At 38.0% G+C, this 20,639-nt stretch overlaps 2 pseudogenes; one reads left to right on the top strand and one right to left on the bottom strand.

The window, feature by feature from the left end:
• Nucleotides 1-7,411: 7,411 nt before the first annotated feature.
• On the top strand, nucleotides 7,412-7,835 carry LOC110196100 (ubiquitin-like protein FUBI pseudogene; annotated as a pseudogene).
• Nucleotides 7,836-18,637: 10,802 nt separating this feature from the next.
• Nucleotides 18,638-19,530, bottom strand: LOC110196223 (dnaJ homolog subfamily B member 6 pseudogene; annotated as a pseudogene).
• Nucleotides 19,531-20,639: the final 1,109 nt, after the last annotated feature.

Raw genomic sequence — 20,639 nt, 5'->3', positions numbered from 1 at the left:
TTTAGATTTTTGGGAATAGACCCTGAATCAAAGAGTATGAGCCATTCAGTATCTTTTGGAACACAGTTCCAAATTGCTTCCACTCCTCCATCCATTGTAATCTGGTTCTGACTCTACCACTTGATCACACTTACTCTCTCCAAGTTCACCAAATAGTCTCTTTGTCAATAAATCTGATGGGACACTTTCTCAACCTTCAAATCTTATTGATTTCTCTTCAGCTTTTGACATTGATGACCACCACTTAGTCCTAGACAATCTTTCCTGCCTAGGCTTCTGTGACACTGTTTTTTCCTGATTTCTCTGCCTACCTGTCTGGCTTATTCTTTCTCAGTCTCCTTTGCTGGATCATCATCCCTATCTCTCCTCTTAGGTGTGGGTATACTCCCAGGCTCTGTCCTGGGGTTTCTTCTCTTCTCTATCTAGGTTCTCTTTTGGCATCCTTATCAGCTCCCAAGATTATCCATCACATTTACTTACCTTGCCCTTAGCTTTCTTTTAAGCTCTAGTCACAAATTTCCAACTGCTTGCTAGACACCTTCCACTCGCACCTCCCGTGGGTATCTCAAACTTAACATATCCCAAACAAAATTAATCATATTCCCCCATTTCTTTTGAGTCACTCCCATAACATCCCAGTCATTCACACTTCTCTTTCTCTCACCCTTGTTTCTAATTAGTTGTCAAATCCTGCCAACTCTATCTCCACAACGTCTGTCCTATCTGCCCTCTATTCCCCAGTCACACAGCCACCAACCCTAATTGCTCTCACCATCTCTCTTCTAGACTATTGCAACAGCTTCCTTATTAGTCTCTCTTCCTCTTCTATATATGTTCCTCATTGCTACTAAGTCAATATTCCTGAAGTGCAGCTCTGATTCTGCTAAGTTCTTTATTGTTTCACAAATCAAACACAAACTCCTGTTATTAAAGCCCTTTACAACTTACTAGCTCCTAGTAATTGATCTTATGTTACTCCTTTTCAAGCACTCTACCCTTCAACCAAACTTGTTTGCTTGCTATTCTTCACACACAGTACTCTATCTCCTGTCTCTGTTTTCTTGCACTATCTCCTATGCCTGGAATGCTTTCCCTCCTCAGTAGGATGGATCAGGGGATAGAAACCTGGATGGACTTGGGGTTTGGATTACTTGACTTCAAATCTTGCCCCAGAAACAGCTGTGCCCTGTGGGCAAGTCACTAAACCTCTGTCTGCCTCAGTTTCTTCAACTATAAAATGGGGATAATAATAGCATCTATCTCTCAGGGTTGTTGAGAGGATCAAATGAAATAATATATGTAAAGCCCTTTGAAAACCTTAAAGTGCTATATAAATGCTAGCTACTGTTATTGTTATTATTATTACCTCCATCTCTTAGGATCTCCATTATCTTTCCAAGCACAACTCAGGTACTACATTAGACAAGAAGCCTTTCTTGATGCTTCCACACATACACCCTCCATTACTTTGTATTTGGAATTCAAAATTTGGGGGAAAAAATGTTAAAATAGTTTTACGTGTAATTGGGAAAAAATAAAATATTCAATGAAAAACCCCTTACATACACATTATCTCTCCTTCTCCAGGAAGAACGTAAGCTTCTTGAGGGGAATGACATTTTTGTCTTTGTATCATCAGCATCTAAAATAGTACCTGGCAATACACAGAAGGTGCTTAATAAATGTTTATTGAATGGAATAGTGCAACTTTAGGGACACATTTCCTTCAGAGAACTTTCAGGTTTAGAGGCCTCTAATTGGTACCATTCTGGAATACAGCTTTCTAACCAGGGCAGGGAAATTTCTTGGGCAATATCTCATGGGTAACACTCAGGTCAAGAATTCTAATTTCCGAGCTCAGTTGAATGAGAATGGGTTGGGGGAGGAGAGAGAGAGAGAGACAGACTGACACAGAGATAGAGATAGTCAAAGAAATAGCAACAGATGTATTTCCTTTTTGCATCATGTTGTTTGCAGAAGATCGATCATAGAGTTCTTGAATAGTTGCTTACTTGAGGAACAAAGCCAGTGAGTTCCTTAGATATTTCTGATCTAAAGGGAAGGGGATTACCAGTTTATCAGCTTTGTTTTGCTGTCCTGAGGAAGTCTCTATGACCAGAAGTAACATTCCCTTATTGGGAAGAGAGGTTTTTACAGGCTAAGTGTGAGCACTCATATGTCTTTGAGGTGACTAGGCTTCCTAAGATTGAGGATGTATTCACAGCCACTTCTAAAGAAAAGGTGGGTACTGTAATGTTTCTTTCCTCCACAAACAACCACATGGACAAGAAAACTTTGAGCTTGGGGATATGAAAACTGCAGCTGTGAGTTATTTTGGTCTTTTTGTTTTCTGGGTGCTCACTGATTTGAGGATGCTAGGGTTTGTCAGGCTCTTCCCTATGCTAGTACAACTGTTTCTACATTTTCCAGGTGCTTCACCACCAGCTTTAAAACAAAACAAAACAAAAAAACTCTTCCTGACTGTCTAGCCCAGGGAGCAGAGACAGAAATAAACATTGACAGAGTAGGTGGTTGTCTATGGCATGTAATTTGAGGGGCAAAGATTTCTTTCCAAGGAACTGTCTTTGACTCCTTTTAGAGATAAGTCTTTGGATTAAGGCACTCTTTCCAGTAGATGTTAGCTAGAAGGTAGGAGGCAATATGGTACTAGGAATGAGAAACTGAACATTCAGTTACATTGGCACAGATAAGCAGAGATAATGTGGTTTAGTGGATAGAGAACAGTTCTTGGAGTTATGAGATCTGGGTTCAGTCACACACTGTCACTTTACCTCTCAACTCCTTAAGACTGTAAATTGTGGGATAATTGTTAATCTGCATTAGTAGAAGGGGTTTCCTCTCTAGGAGTTCCCTATATCCTTGACATTACATATCTAGACAAAAAAAAGAGATAAATCAGAAGAATTTCTGACCAAGAATAGGTTGGAATGGAGCTAGTCATGATATTGTGCCAAAAACAATAGATCCAGAAGACCTAGGTTTGAAACCTGACTTTTGCAACTTGTTATCCATTTGACTCTGGACAAATTACCCAGTCTCTCTGGACCTTCATTTCTCCATCTATAAAGTAAAGCAGTTGGACAAGGAGTCAAGATGACAAGGCTCAGTTCTTCATTTCTCCCTGGGTTCAGCTCCTGACTCTCTAGTCTTCATTGTCCACCATTCCCCAGGAGCTTTCCCATTCTGGAAGATCTTTGTGCCCCTGCTAATGTCATAATATGAGATTGGCATAGACAATGGTGTCATCTCTCTGTAGAGGAAAGCTATGGAAGGATTCCAGGAAGAGTATTTCAGGGATATATTTGGAGAAATACGCCATGGACAAGTGGGAGAAAATCCAAGACAGTGCTTTATCATGGATCCTAGTGACCAGCCTTTGAAGCAGCCAGCAGTAGCTTGTAGTTTACCAGAGGTACCCATACTTATTTGTCTTACTGCTCCATTTTAAAAAATTACTCAGTGCCCCTGTGGAAATCTACTTTCTTCAACCCTTTATGTATTTTTAAAAAATTATGTCATTTCAAACTACTACTGCCCCCCTGCACTGGATCATTCCAGCACCTCGCCAGAGGGTGGTATCACCCACTTTGGGAACCTAGAGAAGACAGTGACAAGCCAATGAAGGTGACAAGTGGCATTTAATGTAGACTCAGCCAGAGTATGGGAGACGAATGTGGTTTGCCAAGACAGAGACCACCTCACACCATACTTTTGAAATCAAAATGCTTGGCATGAGTGGCAGGCAGGTGATCTCTGCCAATGTAATGTTGGGCAGTGCCTAAGAAATCCTAGTCATAAATATGTAGAGGTGGGATCATGAAGTGGGCATTCAGATTGCCAACCTCACAAAGGGACTGGGTTACTCCCTCATGGGAGTTTTTGGCATTGTTTATTCCATTTGCTCTCTGTGACAAGACTAATATCTACCAGCATTTTCCAACAACGTGGACAAGACTTATGTCTCCTTCTTCTCTCTGACTTATTTCTTCCTTCCTGCAACAGGAATTTGTTTTTTTTTCTAAAAAGAAACAAAGCACTCACTGGGAACTCATTGGCCCCTGCTTCCTTGATGCTGTCTCTAGGCCAGCTGAGAACATAAAAAATCTCACACACACATGGAGTCAGAGGGGACCCCTCTTGAGGTGTGGATTCTTTTCTTTTTTTTTACAGGTTACACATGTGTAGTCATGCAAAATACTTCCATAGTAGTCATGTTGTGAAAAACTAAGTATATTTCTCTTCATCCTATCCTGCCCCCCATTTATTCTATTCTCTCTTTTGACCCTGTCCCTCCTCAGAAGTGTTTGCTTCTGATTACCCCTCCCCCAATTTGCCCTCCCCTCTATCATCCCCCTGCTCTTTTGTCCCCTTTCCCCCCTATTTTCCTGTAGGGTAAAATAGATTTCCATACCCAATTGAGTGTATATGTTATTCCTTCCTTAAGCCAAATCCAATAAGAATAAGATTTGCTCTTTCCCTCTCGCTTTCTCCCATTTCCCCTCCACTGTAAAAGCCTTTTCTTGTCTGTTTTATGTGAGATAATTTACCCCAATTCTACCTCTCCCTTTCTCCTCCCAATATAATTCTCTCACCCCTAACTTTATTCTCCAGATATCACCCCTTCATCTTCAACTCACCCTGTGCCTGTATCTATCTATCTATCTATCTATCTATCTATCTATCTATCTATCTATCTACATACATACAATTTTTACCCTCCAACTACTTTAATACTGATGAAGGTCTCATGAGTTACAAATGTCATCTTTCCACGCAGGAATGTAAACAGTTCAACTTTAATAAGTCCCTTATTGTTTCTCTTTCCTGTTCACCTCTTCATGTTTCACTTGAGTTTTGTATTTGAAAGTGAAATTTTGTATTCATCTCTGGTCTTTTCATCAAGAATGCTTGAAAGTCCCCTATTTCACTGAATGGCCATTTTTTTTTGGCCTGAAGGATTATATTCAGTTTTGCTGGGTAGGTGATTCTTGGTTGTAATCCTATCTCCTTTGCCCTCCAGAATTTTATATTTCATGCCCTCCAGTCCCTTAATGTAGAAGCTGCTAATTCTTATGTTATCCTGATTGTGCTTCCACAATACTTGAATTGTTTCTTTCTGGTTGCTTGCAATATTTTCTCCTTGACCTGGGAACTCTGGAATTTTTCTACAATATTCCTAGGTGTTTTCCTTTGGGGATCTCTTTCAGGAGGTGATTGGTGGATTCTTTTGATTTCTATTTTGCCCTCTAGTTCTGATATATCAGGGCAGTTTTCCTTGATAATTTCTTGAAAAAGGATGTCTAGGTTTTTTTTTTAATCATGGCTTTCAGATAGTCTAATAATTTTAAATTCTCTCTCCTGGATCTATTTTCCAGGTCAGTTGTTTTTCCACTGAGATATTTCACATTGTTTTCTAATTTTTCATTCTTTGGGGTTTATTTTACAGTGTCTTGATTTCTCATAAAGTCACTAGCCTCCAGTTGCTCCATTCTAATTTTTATGGAAATATTTTCTTCAGTAAGCTTTTGGACTTTTCCATTTGGACAATTTTGCTTTTTAGGGCATTCTTCTCCTTATTGGTTTTTTGGACTTCTTTTGCCAATTGGGTTAGGTTATTTTTTAAGATGCTATTTTATTCAGTAATTTTTTGGGTCTCCTTTAGCAAGCTGTTGACTTGTTTTTCATGATTTTCTTGCATCACTCTCAGTTTTTCCTCTACTACTCTTACTTGCTTCTTAAAATCCTTTTTGAGCTTTTCCATGACCTGGGACCAATTCATATTTTTCTTGGAGGCTTTAGATATAGGAGCTTTGACTTTGTTGTCTTCTTCTGGTTGTATGTTTTGATCTTCTTTGTCACCAAAGTAAGATTCTTTGGTCTGACTCTTTTTACGCTGCTTCCTCATGATCTCAGCTAATTGCTTGAGTTACAAACTCTTTGTTAAGGTAGAGGTCTGCTTCCAGTGTGGAGAATGTACTGTCCCAAGCTTCAGGGGTTTTGTGCATCTGTTTTCAGAGATGCTTCTAGGGACTTGTAAATTTTCTGTTCTTCCAAAGTGCTATGATCAAGGGTGAGGTGTTTACTCCTTTCCTGGCCTGTGCTCTGCTCTATGAGTGACCACAAGCACTCTTTTCTATCTGAGCATAGAAATCTACTGTGGCTACAGGGAAGATCAAACAAACTCAGAAGAGGACATCAATGCCAAAATGCCTACATGTGAAGCCTCAAAGGGGAACATAAATTTGTCTTAAGACCAAAAATCCTTCTTGGAAAAGGTCAAAAAAGACTTTAAAAGTCAAATAAGAGAGGTAGATGAAAAATTGGGGAAAGAAATGAGAAGTATGCAAGAGAATTAGCTTGGAAAAGGAAGGACAAAAAATGACAGAAGAAAAAATTCTTTAAAAATACAATTGGCCAAATGGAAAAAAAAATCCATTAAAGAAAACAATTCTTTAAAAAATACAATTGCCCAAATAGAAAAACAAATCCAATGAAGAAGAATGACTTTAAAAGCAGAATTGGCCAAATGGAAAAGAAGGTACAAAAATTAACTGAAGAAAAAAATTCCTTAAAAATTAGAATTGGGCAAGTGGAAGCTAATGACTCTATAAGACATCAAGAATCACTAAAACAAAATCAAAAGAATGAAAAAATAGATGAAAATGTAAAATATCTCATTGGAAAAACAAGTGACCTGGAAAATAAATCCAGGAGAGATAATTTTAAAGTTATTTGAATATCTGAAAACCATGATCAAAAAAAGAGCCTGGACAGCATCTTTCAAGAAATTATCAAGCTGCCCTGATATCCTAGAATGAGAGGGTAAAATAGTCATTTAAAGAATCAACTCATCACTTCCTGAAAGAGATCCCAAAAAGAAAATCCAAGGAATATTGTGGCCAAATTCCAGATTTATGAGGTCAAAGAGAAAATACTGCAAGCAGACAGAAATAATTCAATTATCATGGAGCCACAGTCAGGATTGCACAGGACCTAGCAGCTTTTACATTAAAGGACTGGAGGACTTGGAATATGATATTCCAGAAGGCAAAGGAGCTTGGATTACAGCCAAGAATCAACGACCCAGCAAAACTGAGCATAATCTTTTAGGGGAAAAGATGTATATTCAATGATATAGGGGACTTTCAAGCTTTCCTGATGAAAAGACCAGAGCTGAACAGAAAATTTGATCTTCAAAACAAGACTCAAGAGAAGGATAAAAAGGTAAACAGAAAAGAAAAAAAGTTATTCAGTAAAGTTAAACTGTTTACATCCTTACACAGGAAGATGACATTTGTACCTCTTAAGAATTTTATCTCTACACTCCCTCTCTTTCTGGTCTCCATCTTTGCCGCGGCAGAAGCAGGCCTACCATGTCCAAGTTGCTACCATGCAGCTGTTTGTCCATGCGCAGGCTCTGCACACCCTCAAGGTGACTGGGCAGGAGACCATCACCCAGATCAAGGCTCATGTGGCATCCCTGGAGGGCATCGCTCCCAAGGACCAGGTCTTGCTTCTAGGTGGCTGCCTGCTGGAGGATGAAGCCATCTTGGGGCAGTGTGGGGTGGAGCCTCTGGCCACTCTGGAAGTGGCTGCTCGGATGCTAGGAGATACAGTCCATGGCTCTTTGGGCCGAGCTAGAAAAGTGAGAGGTCAGACTCCCAAGGTGGCCAAGCAGGAGAAGAAGAAGAAGACTGGGCTTGTTAAGAGGGGAATGCAGTACACCTGACACTTTGTCAGTGTAATGCCCACCTTTGGCAAGATAAAGGGCCCCAACGCCAACTCCTAATCCCTTGGTACTTTCTGTCTGTCACCAATAAAGCCACTACCACTCTTAAAAAAAAAAGGAATTTTATTCTACATACATAGACAGAGGGTGTGGGCATAGGTTAACTTTGATGTGGTGATATATATATATATATATATATATATATTTATATTATATAAGTATATGCATATGAATATATGTGTATATATATGTATGCATACACACATACATATATGAATTAAGGGTTGAAAAAAGGATTGTACTGGGAGAAGAGGAAAGAGGGAGGCAAAATAGAGTAAATTATATCACATGAAGAGGACAAAAGATCTATTACAGTGGAGGGAAAGAAAGAAGGGGGTGAGCATTGTTTGAACCCTATTTGGCTCAAAAAGGGAATAACATACACACTAATTTCAGTATAGAAACTGATCTTACCCTAGAGGGAAGTAAGAGGGGAAAGAAAAAGGAGTGTATGTGTGGGGTTGATAAAAGAGAGGGCAGAAGGGATGGCAGAAGTAGGAGGGGAAGGGGGAAAGAAAAGAGAGAGGGGGCTGGTATAAGGGAGGGCAAATTGAGGGAGATGATGATCAGAAGCAAAATTCTGGTGAGGAGAGAGAAAAGTATAAATGGGGGGAAATAGAATGGAAGAAAATACACAGTTATTAATCATAACTGTGATTTTGAATGGGATGAGCTCTCCCACAAAATGGAAGTGGATAGCAGAGTGGATTAAAAACCACAATGCTACAATATGTTGTTTACACGAAACACGGTTGAAGCAGAGAGATGCACAGAGTAAAGGTAAAAGGCTAGAGCAAAATATATTATGCTTTACTGAAGTTAAAAAAAATGGGAATAGCAATCCTGATCTCAGACAAAGCAAAAGCAAAAATAGACATAATTAAAAGATATGAGTAAGGAAACTACATCCTGCTAAAAGGTACCATAGACAATGAAGTATTATCAGCATTAAATATATATGTACCAGCTAGTATAGCATCCAGATTCTTAGTGAAGTTAAGTGAATTACCGGAAGAAATACACAGCAAAACTGTACTAATGGAAGATCTCAACTTCTCCCTCTAGGAACTAGATAAATCTAACTGCAAAACAAACAAGAAAGAAGTTAAGGAGGTGAATAGGATTTTAGAAAAGTTAAATATGATAGACCTCTGGAGAAAATTGAATAAGTATAGAAAGGAAAATATCTTTTTTTTTTCAGAGGTACATGGCACCAACACAAAAAATTCACCATGTATTAGGACATTAAAAACTCACAATCCAAATGCAGAAAAGCAGAAGTATCAAATGCATCCTTTTCAAATCATGATGCAATGAAAAGTCACATGTAATAAAGGGTCACAGAAAGATAAATTAAAAATTAATTGGAAATTTAATCTAATCCTAAAGAATGAGTGGATTAAACAAAAAGATCACAGCAACAATCAATAATTTCACCAAAGATAATGGCAATAATGAGAGAACATAAGAAAATCTGAGCTGTAGCCAAAGCAGTTCTTTTTTTAAATTAATTTATTTTGATTTATCAACCATCACTTCTGTAAACTCTTGAGTTTTAAATTTTTTCTCCCCTTCCCTCCTCACCTCCCTCTCTAAGACAACTCACAATCTGATATAGGCTATACATATACATTCCTATTAAACACATTTTCACATTAGTGATGTTGTAAGTAAGAATTAGAACTAATAGGAGGAACCACCAGGAAGAGGAAACAAAACACAACAGAAGAAAAAAAATAGCAAATACTATTCTTTGATCTGCATTCAAACTCCATAGTTCTTTCTTTGGATGTGGATAGCATTTTCAATCATGAGGCCTTTGGAGATGTCTTAGATCCTTGTATTGCTGAGAAGGGTTGTCTATCAATATTAGTACCTAACTGATTATGTTATTCCTTTCTTGAGCCAAATCTGATGAAAGTAAACAATGCTCATCTCCCTCCCTTCTTTCCCTCTGCTGTAATAGGTTTTTGTGTCTTTTCCTGTAATGTAATTTACCCTTGTCTGCCTCCTCTTTTCCTTTTCTCTCAATACATTTTCTTAGTTAGATCAGATTAATCCACTTACTTGGATCTATTTAATCCACTTGATTAGATTTTTTTTATCATTATATCAAAGTGAACTTACACCCACTTCCTTTATGTACACCCCTTTAACATGGTATAATAACAATACATCCTTAAGGGTTACAAGTGTCATCTTCCCTTGTAGGGATGTAAACAGTTTGCCCTTATTAATAACATGTTGTTTCTTTCTGTCTCATTTACCTTTTTATGTCTCTCTTGAGTCTTGTATTTGAAGATCAAATTTTCTGTTAAGTTCTGGTCTTTTTATCAGGAAGGCTTGGAAGTCCCCTATTTTATTGAATAGCCACTCCTCCCCTGAAAGATCATGCTCATTTTCACTCGGTAGTTGATCCTTGCTTGTAATCCAAGCTCCTTTGCCCTTATGGAATATCATATTCCATGCCCTATGGTCTTTTAATGTAGAAGCTGCAAGGTCCTGCATAATCCTGACTGTGGTTACATGACATTTAAATTGTTTCTTTCTGGATGCTTGCAGTATTTTCTCTTTGACCTGGTAATTTTGGAATTTGGCTACTATATTCCTTGGCATTTTCAATTTGGGATTTCTTTCAGGAGGTGATCGGCAGATTCCTTCTATGGCTATTTTACCCTCTGGTTCTAGGACCTCAGGGCAGTTTTCCTGATGATTTCCTGAAAGATATTGTCCAGGCTCTTTTTTTAAATTGTCTCTCCTGAATCGATTTTCCAGGTTAGTTGTTTTACCACAGTTGAGGTATTTTACATTTTCATCTGTTTTTTCATTCTTTTGTTTTTGTTTAACTGATTCTTGTTCTCTCCTAGAGTCATTAGCTTCTATTTGCCCAATTCTAATTTTTAACAAATTGTTTTCTTCTATTAGATTTTGTACTCCTTCCCCATTTGGAGACTTATTTTGTACTTTTTAGGACTTGTTTTCTTCAGTGTACTTTTTTCCAGTTGGCCAATTATATTTTTTAAGGACTTGTTTTCTACAATTAATTTTTGTCCTTCCTTTTCCAAGCTATTGACTCTCTCTCTTTCGCATACTTCTCATTTCTTTTCCCATTTTTCCTTCTACCTCTCTCATTTGACTTTTAAAATCCTTTTTGAGTTCTTCCAAGAGGGCTTTTAGGGCTTCAGACCAGTTCATAATCCCTTTTGAGGTTCCAGATGTGGGTTTGTTGACAATGTTGTCCTCTTCAGAAGTTTTGCCTTGATCTTCACTGTTCCCATAATAAGAATCTAGTGTATGTTCCGTTTTGCTCATGGTGTTTGCTTATTTCCTGGCCTTTAAAGAGATTGAGCTCTCCTGCTGGGGAGCAGGGGGCACTGACCCAAGCTTCTTGTGTTGGGATCCCAGGGTCTGGTCACTGACTTTGTGTGCTGGGGCCTCTGATACTGGCAGTTGGAGGATGTAGGGTTCTGGTAGCTTACCTAGTGTTGGGCTGGAATCAGCAACACTGGAGCTCTAGGGGTAGGATTGGGTAGTGTGGATCCTGGAGATTTCCTGCTCACCCAGGCCTTTCCTTCCTTTCACTTTCTTCAGCTCCTTTCAGATGGATGTTGCAGGATGTTTATTCACCTGGGGCCTCTTGGGGCACTGCTTCCCTTAGTTTTGCTGAGGCACTGGGAGATCTGGTTGCTGTAAAATGCCAAGGCACCTGGTGATTTTCCAAGCTGGTTTCCACCAATTCCCCCACACTCACTGAGGCACTTGCGGGTCCAGGTGTTGATGTTTGCCTGCTCTACCACCTGGGTTTCAGGATCTTCTCCTGGCATGCTGAGGTGGGGCTTTCCACTAGCTTGCTGGGATGCCTCCCATTCTGTACTACTCCCCTTTTCCCAGGGCAAGAGGGGCCTTTTCCATAAATCCCTCAAGCTACCTGGGCTATTGGACTGCTGCACCCCATCTTTCTTCTGGTTCAGCTGTTCTAGGGTTTTTCCTGGGGCCATATTTTCTGGGCTTTCAGAGGCTAATAAGGGAGAGTAAGAGCAACTTTTTTTTTTCCAGGCAATTGGGGTTAAGTGACTTGCCCAGGGTCACACAGCTAGTAAGTGTCAAGTGTTTTGTCCGAGGCCAGATTTGAACTCAAGTCCTCCTGACTTCAGGGCCAGTGCTCTATCCACTGTGCCACCTAGCTGCCCCAAAAGCAACTTACTTTTTATTCTGCCATCTTGGCTCCCTGAAGCAGAAGTCCAAAGCAGTTCTTAGGGGAAATTTTATATCTCTAAATGCTTACATGAATAAAATAGAGAAAGAGCAAATCACTGAATTGGGCATGCAACTAAAAAATCTAGAAAAAGAAGAAATTAAAATCTCCAAATAAAAAACAAATTAGAAATTCTGAAAATTAAAGGAAAGATTAATAAAATAGAAAGTAAAAAAAAAAACTATTGAACTAACAAATAAAACTAAGAGCTAGTTTCATGGGAAAAAAACCAATGCAATAGATAAATCTTTGGTTAAGTTGATTTAAAATAAAAAGAAAGAAGAAACCCAAATTACCAATATCAAAAATAAAAAAGGTGAATTCACCACCAATGAAGAGGAAAACAAAACAATAATTAGGGGCTATTTTGCCCAACTGTATGCCCATAAGTCTGACAATCTAAGTGTAATGGATGAATATTTACAAAAACATAAATTGTCAAAATTAACAGAAGAGGAGGCAAAATATTTAACCCCGTTTTAGAAAAAACAAATCAAAAGGCATCGATGAACTTCCCCAGAAAAAATCTCCAAGGTCAGATGGATTCACAAATGAATTCTACCAAAGATTTGAAGAATAATAATTTTCAATACTATGTAAGCTATTTGGAAAAATAGGCAAAGGAGGAGTCCTACCAAATTCCTTTTATGACAAAAAAATACAGTGCTGATACCTAAGAGCCAAAACAGAGAAAGAAAATTATAGACCAATTTCCCTAATGAATATTGATGCACAAAGTTTAAATAAAATATTAACAAAGAGATTACAGTAATTTGTCATGAAGTTAATACACTATAACCAGGTGGGACTTAGACCAAGAATGCAGGGCTGGATCAATATTGGGAATACTCTCAGGATAATTAAGTATAATCAATAGCAAAACTAACAGAAATAATATGATTATCTCAGTAGTTGCAGAAAAAGCTTTTGGTAAAATACAGCATCCATTCCTATTAAAAAAACACTAGACAGCATAGGAATAAATGGAATTTTTTTTTTTGTAAAAATGATAGGCAGCATCTGTCTAAAACATCAGCAAACTTCATATGTAATGGGGACAAGCTAGAAGCTTTCCCAATAAGATAAGGGATGAAACAAGGATGCCCATTATCACAATTGTTATTCAATATTGTACTAGAAAAGTTAGCTTTAGCAATAAGAGAAGAAAAAAAAGTTGAAGAAATTAGAATAGGCAATGAGCAAACAAAGCTATCACTCCTTGTTGATGATATCATGGTATACCTAGAGAACCCTAGAGAATAAACTAAAAACTACTTGACATAATTAACAACTTCAGCAAAGTTGCAGGATATAAAATAAACCCATATAAATCACCAGCATTTCTACACATCACCAACAAAGCCTAGCAATAAGAGATAGAAAGAGAAATTCCATTTAAAGTAATTGTAGACAATATGAAATATTTGGGAGCTACCTGCCAAGAGAAACCCAGGAACTACATGAACACAATTATAAAACACTTTTCGCACAAATAAAGTCAGGTCTAAGTAATTGGAAAAATATCAGTTGCTCATGGGTAGGTGGAGCTAATATCATAAAAATGAAGATTCTACTTAAATTAATTTACTTATTCAGTGCCATACCAATGAAATTACCAAAAACTTATTCTGTAGAACTAGACAAAATAATAACAAAATTCATCTGGAAGAACAAAAGGTCCAGAATATCGAGCGAATTAGTGAAAAGAAATGTTAGGGAAGGTGGCCTAGTATACCAGATCTAAAACTGTATTATAAATCAACAATCACCAAAACTACTTGGTACTGGTTAAGAAATAAAATAGTGAATCAGTTGAATAGGTTAGGTACACAAGATACGGTAGTAAATGACTATAGTAATCTACTGTTTGATAAACCCAAAGACTCCAGCTTCTTGGATAAGACCTTGCTATTTGACAAAAAACTGCTGGGAAAATTGAAAAATAGTATGGCAGAAACTGGACACTGACTAATATTGCACACCGTATACCAAGATAAGGTCAAAATGGGCACGTGATTTAGACAGAAAGGGTGATACCTTCAGCAAATTCTGAGAGCAAGGAATAGTTTGTCTGCCAGATCTATGAAGAAGGGAAGAATTTATGAACAAAAAGAGATAGAGAACATGATGAAATGCAAAACGGATAATTTTGATTGCATTAAATTAAAAAGTTTTTGCACAAACAGAACCAATGCAACCAAGATCAGAAGGAAAGCAGAAATATGGGAAATAATTTTTACAGCCAGAATTTCTGATAAAGACCTTATTTCTCAAACAAGCAGAGAATTGATTCAAATTTATGAGAATACAAATCATTCTTCAATTGATAAATGGTCAATGGATATATACAGGCAGTTTTCAGAAGAAGAAATTAAAGCTATCTGTAGTCATATGAAAAAATGCTCTAAATTACTACTGATTAGAGAAATGCAAATTAAAACAAATCTGAGGTACCACCACACACTTGTCAAATTGGCTAGTATGACAGAGAAGAAAAACGATGAATGTTGGAGCTGATGTAGGAAAATTGGAACACTGATGCATTGTTGGTGGAGTTGTGAACTGATCCAACCATTCTGGAGGGCAATTTGGAACTATGCCCACAGGACTATACAACTGTGCATACCCTTTGATCCAGTAACGCCACTGCTAGGTCTGCAACCCAAAAAGATCATAAAAAAGCAAAAATGACCCACGTGTACAAAAATATGTATCATAGCTCTTTTTGTGATGGCAAAGAACTAGAAAGTGAAGGAATGTCTATCAATTGGGGAATGGCTGAACAGATTGTAGTATATAAATGTAATGGAACACTATTGTGCTATAAAAAATGATGAGTAGGTAGATTTCGAAAAACCTAGAAAAACTCTCATGAGCTGAAGCTGAGTGAAGTGAGCAGAACCAGGAAAACATTGTACACAGTAACAGCAACATTATGTAATGATTAATTACAATAAACTCAGCAATCTTCAATGATACAATGATCTAAGACAATTCCAAAAGACTGGTGATGAAAACTGAGTGAATCTTATCCTCATAGGTTTTGGCTTAAGGAGGGAATAAAATACACAATGGGGTATGCAAATCCATCTTACCCTACAGGAAAATAAGGGGGGAAGGAGACAAGAGAGCAGGGGATTGATAGAGGGAAAGGCAGACTTGGAGAGGGAAAATCAAAAGCAAACACTTCTGAGGAGACACAGGGTCAAAGGAGAGAATGGAATAAATGGGGGGTACAATAGGAGGAAGGAAAATACACTTAGTTTTTCACAGCAGAACTACTATGGAAGTGTTTTGCATGACTACATATATATAAAACCTGTATCAAGGTGCTTGCCTTTTCAATGAGGGTGAGTGGGGAGGGAAGAAGGGAGAAAATTTGTAACGTAAAGTTTTAAAAATGCATGTTAAAAATAAAAATAGGTTCCACTTCTGGGAGCCAAGATGGTGGAGTAAAAAGATAGCCACTCTCACCCTCCCCTATCAACCTCTGAAAACCCAGAAAATATCACCCCAGAAAAAAAAAAGCCCTGGAACAACTGAACTAGAAGAAAAATGGGGAGCAGCAGTACAGCAGCCCAGCAAACAGGTCTCCCAGTGCCTCAGCAAAAATAAGCGAAGCAGCACTACAAAGGGCCCCAGGTGGATAAGCACCCTGCAGCATTCATCTGAAAGGAGCTGAAGAAAGCAACCTAAAGTCTTCATAAAGCCCCAGCCTTGCTGATTCCAACCCAACACCAGGTAAGGTGTCACAACCCTAGGAAGAGATCCTGAAGCCCAGGTGGTAGAGCAGTCCAACACCTGGACCTCCTAGTGCCTCAGTGAGGGGGGTGGGGGGAACTGGTGGAAACCAGCTCAGAAAACCACCAGGTGCCTTGGCACTCTACCACAAAGGAATCTCCCAGTGCATTAGCAGAACTGAGGGAGGCAGCATTGCAAGGGCCCCAGGCAGATAAACACCCTGCAGCAACCATATGAACAGAGCTGAAGAAAGCTAAAGGAAAGGAAAAGCAGGCAACCTAGAATTGCCTGAAAGTTCCAGCCTTGCTGATTCCTGCCCAACATGAGGTAAGCTGCCAAAATCCTACAGCCTCCAATTGCCAACATAGGAGGCCCCAGCACATAAAGCCAGTGACCAAGACCTAGGCTCCCAACACAAGAAGCTTGGGCCACTGCCCTCTGATTCCCAGCAGGAGAGCTCAATCTCTTTAAAGGCCAGGGAATAAGGAAACACCATGAGTAAAAAGAAACGTACCATAGATTCATATTATGAGAAGAGTGAAGATCAAGACAGAAATTCTGAAGAGGACAGCACTGTCAACCAACCCACATCTGCAACATCAAAAGGGAATATGAACTGGTCTGAAGCCCAAAAAGCCTTCTTAGAAGAGCTCAAGAAGGATTTTAAAAGTCTAATGAGAGAGGTAAAAGGGTCCTTTAAAAATACAATTGGCCAATTGGAAAAAAAGTACATTGAAGAAAACAAGTCCCTAAAAAACACAATTGGCAAACTGGAAAAAAAGTCCACTGAAGAAAACAAATCCCTTAAAAATACAATTGGCCAATTGGAGAAAGAAGTACAAAACTCAGCAGAAGAAAACAATCTGTTAAAAACTAGAATTGGACAAATGGAAACTAATGACTCTATGAGAGAGCAAGAATCAGTTAAACAGAAACAAAAAAGTGAAAAAATGAAGGAAAACACAAAATACTTCATTGGTAAAACAACCAACCTGGAAAATCAATCAAGGAAAGACAATTTAAAAATCATTGGACTACCTGAAAATCATGATGAAAAAAAAAGCCTGGACAGTGTCTTTCAGGAAATCATAAAGGAAAACTGCCTGGAAGTCCTAGAACCAGAGGGTAAGGTAACCATAGAAAGAATACACTGCTCACCACCTGAAAGAGATCCCAAATTGACAAAGCCAAGGAACACAATAGCAAAATTCCAAAATTACCAGATGAAAGAGAAGGTGCTGCAAGCAGCCAGAAAGAAGCAATTTAAATATCATGGAACCACAGTCAGGATTACACAAGACCTTGCAGCTTCTACATTAAAAGACCACAGGGAGCAGAACATGATATTCCATAAGGCAAAGGAGTTTGGATTGCAGCCAAGGATCAACTACCCTGCAAAAATGAGCATGATTTTTCAAGAGAGGAGATGGATATTCAAAGAAATAGGGGGCTTCCAAACCTTCCTCATAAAAAGACCAGAGCTCAACAAAAAATTTGATCTTCAAGTACGAGATTTAAGAAAGACATAAAAAGTTATTGAGTCACAGTATGAGATTGACTTTGAATGACACTAGTGTGTCCTTGTGACATCAGAAGACTGTGATGCTGTGTGGTAAGAACAAACATTCTATCTTCAGTTTATGAAAGACATATATCTCAATATCCCTTTGGGCATGAGGAACACAACTAAACACAAGTAAAATGGCTGGTAGATAGAAGATATATTAAGAGTCTTCATTCTTTTTCTAGTGCCTCACTTCTTTTCCCTTTCTTCAAAAAAAATACTTCATTTATTTCTTTTGAGGAAGAAAAGAAATTCATTCAAAAAACCCCTTAAATCGCTAGAAAGTAGAGTGGAAGTATAACACTTAAATTAGACAACTCAGAGATAATGCTGTTCAGAGCTCACCTCCAATTTTCCTTTGATTTGTGTCTTTTCCTTTTTGCATAGGTAGTTGAGTAGAATGTGGAATGGACTCCCTCATAAGTCAGTTTAACTTAGTACTCTATGATTAGTTCCACATGATTAGGGTAAAGTGTTGCCATCCATTAAACATCCTTGCACAGTTGCAGATCCTATCTGCCTGTAATCATAACCATACATTATGAGATTGATGGGAAACTGAAATTACTTTTTTAAAGTCTCATTATTTAGGGCCAAGATAAAAGTTTCCAGCCAGTCATATTTTCCTTGAAATCATTCTGAGGATATGGAGTAAATCTGCCCACTAAAATGCTTAAAGTTTGGAGGAGAAAACATTGGCTTGCCTGTCAAAAGCATAAAAACAACCCCTGCCACCTGTACTACATAATCTTTTTTTTTATGAAAGAATGCACCACAAACATTAGCATTTATTCATTTTCTTTTTTTTTTTTTAGCAAATGACAAAGACCCAGTTTACCAGATTTACTTTTTTTTTTTGCCTAGGCTTAACATTACATATTTAAACAATTGTCAAAACTTACTGAGTTTTACAGCATTCATGCACAACTAGAAAACATCCTTAATTTATTTGAAACCAGAAATGTATTACCATTAACCTGTTAATAGCTTTCACTACTAAATACTTTAAAAAACTTGAAATAAAAAAAAGATTCATCCTGGAAATGTTAACATCACAGCAGACTTAAACTACTACTTGGCTCACATTTCAAGCAAAATGGAAAAGCAAGATTCATGCTGGTGTTAGTGTACATTTTGCCCTAGCACTACTAAAGGATCACTGCTCACCTTGGATTAATTTTAATAAAAAGCAAAGTGCATACAGAAATTTACAACTATTTTAAAGACAAAAAAAATGGTCCTATTAATGAGTTCCCAACAATAAACTCAAAGTCTATGACAAATTGGTGCTTTGATGAGCCGTTTATGAATACTTTAGATTAGGTACAATTATGCTGAAAGAGTTCTTTTGAAATCTTCAAAAAAATGCTCCTGTTAATCCTCAAATGGTGCTTGTAATAGCTTAATATTTCTGTTAAATGCATGCATTGAATTACTTGTTATCCAAGTGTAGCAGCTGCTCCTTACCATTTATTGTTAAGGACTTTAACTGGCCATCTTCTTCAACTTCTACTCTTTCTTGACCATTCTCAACAATTCTCTTTGTAGTGATTTTCCTGCCATTTACTATTTTAGTTGTAGTTGATATGGATCTGAAGTTACCCATCCCACTACCACCAAATGAGGTAGAAGAGAGCGAAGTAAGGCCTCCATGCCCCACTGAACCAAATGAAGTAAATCCTGTATCAAATGAAGAAAGTCCATTTCCAAAACCTGGAAATCTACCAAAGGCAGAAAAAAAGGGTCCTGCACCTCTGCTTCTGTTTCCACGAGTCCCTCTTTGATTTCCAAAAAAGTCCTCAAATGGATCTTCAAAGAAGTCAAATGAAAATGGGTCCCTTCCACCAAAAAATTCCCTGAAGACATCATCTGGGTTCCAGAATGTGAATCCATATTCAAATGGATATCAAAATGACTTCCACCTCCTCCACCTCCACCATTTAACCCTTCTTTTCCATATTTGTCATAGATGTTCCGTTTTTTGGCATGTGATAACACCTCATATGCCTCAGCTACTTGTTTGAATCTCCTTTCTGCTTCCTCTTTATTTTCAGGATTTTTATCCAGGTGCCACTTAAGTGCCAATTTACAATATGCCTTTTTAATATACTCTGCTGAGGCATGTCTCTGCACACCCAGAATTTCATAGTAATCCACCATGTTTTAAGAGTTTGTTGGAACAAGTCTTTTACAGCCTTATTACTGCTCCCCTGAACCACCTGCAGTGATTTCCCAAGGGGGTTGGCAGCTGGTGGTGGGGGGGCTGGGCAGCTAGGGCCACGGTCTCCTCTTGGCTCTGGTGCTGCTGTTGGTGGTGGTGGCGGCGGCCGACATAACTTGTTTGAAGCTTCACCAGACTTCTAATGTCTTTCTTAATCTCCATCTTGATATAATGATATAATGTCTGATGCCAATCATTCAATCAACAAATGTGTATTCAGCACCTGCTTTGTGCCAAATACTATGCTAGGAGTTTGGGATACAAATAAAAAAGTGAGACACTCTTCTGTTTGGTACAAATAGAGAAGTGAGATAAATCAGAGCATTTAGATCTACTACACTGATGTAACAAATATAAATAAATGCAGGATATAACACACTGTATATTATATTTTTCTATCTATCTATCCATCTGTTTGTCTATATCTATCTATGATCTTTCTCTCCATATATCTATTTATATATACACAGATATAATTTCTATAGGTACAAATTACATATTTTTATGTGTGTGTGTGTGTGTGTGTGTGTGTGTGTGTATGTGTGTGTGTGTGTGTGTGTATAGCTAGATTGCTAGTTAGATATCAACAGGAATGTGCTGGACCCAGCTCATATCTTCTTTTAAGAGCCGTTGTTTGATTTTCTGTGTGAGCACTAAAAATTTGAAAAAAATCCTCAAATAAAAAAATTTTAAAATAAAATAAAATAAAAGACACAGCAAAAGATTGAGCCAAGGACAGGTAATGGGAAAGAATGGGGTCAGGAGTGTTAAAGGTCAGGATAGACTGAGACCAAGAAATGCTAAAGACAAAATATAGGACCTTTTAAAGCTATGTTGAGAGTGAGAGGAAGATCCAAAAAGGAAGAGGACGGCTACTTGGGATGGGTAGGGAAATCAATCAACAAGCATTTACTAAACACCTACTGTGTGCTAGTCACTGTGCTAGGTGCTAGGGATGCAAAGACCAAAATGAAATGGTCCTTGCCCTCAAGGAACTTCTGATCATTGTGGATAATAAAAGGAAGGCAAAACTAAAAAAACAAAAAAC

This window comes from Phascolarctos cinereus, unplaced genomic scaffold (genome assembly GCF_003287225.1).
Source record: "Phascolarctos cinereus isolate Bilbo 61053 unplaced genomic scaffold, phaCin_HiC Scaffold_4;HRSCAF=312, whole genome shotgun sequence".
NCBI lineage: Eukaryota > Metazoa > Chordata > Mammalia > Diprotodontia > Phascolarctidae > Phascolarctos > Phascolarctos cinereus.
Note: the sequence above shows the minus strand (reverse complement) of the source record. Positions and strands in the feature narration are given on the sequence as shown.